Genomic DNA, 2,500 nt, shown 5'->3' on the forward strand with positions numbered 1-2,500 from the left:
GATGAAGAGGAAGAGGAGGAGGAAGATGACTAACAAGAGAAACAGGAAGACCAAGAAGAATGGAAAGAGGAAGAGGAAGGCTAAGAAGAAGAGGAGGTTAGAGGAGGAGGAGCACCAGGAAGAGACGGAAGCGGAGGAGAAAGAGGGAGAGGAAGCGGAGGAAGAGGGAGGAAGAGGGAGGAGGGGAGCAGGAAAGGAAGATGATGATGATGATGAGAAGGAGGAAGAAACGTTCGAAGGAAAAAATTTAGAAGCAAAGCACGAGCAAGGGCAAGAAGAACTGGAGGAGGAGGTGGAGGAGGAGGTGGAGGAGGAGATAGAGGAGGAGGTGAAGGAGGAAGTGGATGAGGAGGTGGAGGAGGAGGTGGTGGAGCTGGAGAGGAACACTGCGTCGAAAGAAGACGATAACGAGGGAAACCTAGGAGAAGAATGGGGGTGGGGGAGAGAAAGACGAGGAGAAGAGAGGGCGAGAGAAAATACGCGTCCATTACTGAAGAGAAAATAAAATTAATCTAGAGAAAAAAAAAAACTGGAAAGAATGCCACGACTCCGGAAGAAAGAGAACAAGAAGCAAAGAAGAGAAAAAAAAAAAATAAGAAAATATAAAAAAAATAACATTGAGAAGAGGCTGGAAGAGGAAGCGTTCTGAATGAGAAGAGAGAGGAAAAGAAGGAAGAGGAAGACAGAGGAATTTTAGACCTGAGAGGACGATTTTTTTTCCCTTTCATTCATTCTACCTTCCTTCCTTCCTTCTTTTCTTTCTCTTTCGTTCTTTCTCTTGTTTCGTTCTTTCTTTCAAGAGGGATCGAGCCATGGGACGGAAGGGGAAGGAGAGAAAAGGAGATGAACGGAAGGGAGAGGAGGGAAAGGAAGGCGAGTGGAGGAGGTGAGGATGGGAAAGGAGGAGTAAAGAGTGAGGAGGAGGAAGGAGGGAAGAGGAGAAGGAGAGGGAGAGAGAAGGGGAAGAGTAGGGGGAGGAGGAGGAATGTAAAAACATGGGGTTATTGTAAGAGGTGTGGAAATTGAGTTACAAAGAGAAGAGGTGTGGGAAGTGGGTTTGGGGAGTGGGAGGAGTAGAAAGAGGACGTGGAAGAAGAAGAGAAGTGGGGAGGAGGAGGAGAAGGAGGAGGAGGAGGAGAAGGAGGAGGAGGAGGAGAAGGAGGAGGAGGAGGAGGAGGAGGAGGAGGAGGACGAGGAGGGGAAGAAGGAGGAGGAAGAGAAGGAGGAGGGGAAGTAGGAAGAGGAGAAAAAGAAGGAGCAGAAGAAGAAAGAAAAAGAGAAAGAAAAGTAGTAGGAGGTGGAGGAAGAGGAGAGGAGGAGAAGGAGGAAAAGGAGGAAAAGGAGGAGGAGGAGGAGGAGGAGGAGGAGGAGGAGGAGGAGGAGGAGGAGAAGGAGAAGGAGGAGAAGGAGTAGGAGGAGGAAGAAGAGGAGTACGAGGAGGAACGGGAAAGGAAGAAGGAGGCGAAGGAGGTGGGTGAGTAGAAGGAAAGCATGGTTTCAGTGGAGAAAGTAAAGACAATTAAGTGGAGCAAGGGAAAAGGCATAGAGGAAAGGGAGAGGTACAGAAATACAGAAATACAAAGTGAGAGGGATTGACCAAAAGAAAGAGATTGTGGTAAAGTTAGGGGAAAGAGGGAAGGAAAGGTAGAGAGGGAAGAAGAGGTGGTGAAGGAACAAAAGGAATGGAAGAGGAATAAGAAGGATGGACAGGTAGAAGTGAAGGATAGAATGAAGGGAATAGGATAGAACGAGTAGAACGAATATGAAATATGGAAGGGAAGAGGGAAAGGGGGTAGTGAAAAGGGGGAGAGGAAGTAGCGAAAAGTCCTAGGTCGGGAGGGATGGAGGCTCCTGTTACATGAATATGGGGGTATGGTTTCATGTGTAGAGGCTTAGGGGTGGAGGATTTCAAGGAGGGGACTCTGTAGAGGAATCATGGAGGAGGGAAACGAGGAGACTGAGAGGAGGTAGTAAGGCGAGGGGAATGAGAGGGAGAGGGAAGTAAGGGGAAGAAGCAGAAACAAAAGAGAGCAAGTGAGTGAGGGGAAGTGTGAGAGTAAAATAGCAAGAGAGAGAGATGGAGGAAGAGAGAAGGGGGAAGAGCAAAAGAAAAGGGGGAAGAGAGAAGGGGAAGAGCGAGAGAGAGAGACAGAGAGAAGGGGGTAAAGAAGAGAGGAGAGAGAGAGAAAGAGAGAGAGAGAGAGAGAGAGAGAGAGAGAGAGAGAGAGAGAGAGAGAGAGAGAGAGAGAGAGAGAGAGAGAGAGAGAGAGAGAGAGAGAGAGAGAGAGAGAGAGAGAGAGAGAGAGAGAGAGAGAGAGAGAGAGAGAGAGAGAGAGAGAGAGAGAGAGAGAGAGAGAAGAGGAGAGAGAGAGAGAGAGAGAGAGAGAGAGAGAGAGAGAGAGAGAGAGAGAGAGAGAGAGAGAGAGAGAGAGAGAGAGAGAGAGAGGAAGAGAGGATAGACAAAAGAAAAGATAAGGAAGAGCGAGCCAGAAAAACAGGA

This window comes from Oratosquilla oratoria, chromosome 27, assembly GCF_046742065.1.
Source record: "Oratosquilla oratoria isolate Oo_2021 chromosome 27, ASM4674206v1, whole genome shotgun sequence".
Classification (NCBI taxonomy): domain Eukaryota; kingdom Metazoa; phylum Arthropoda; class Malacostraca; order Stomatopoda; family Squillidae; genus Oratosquilla; species Oratosquilla oratoria.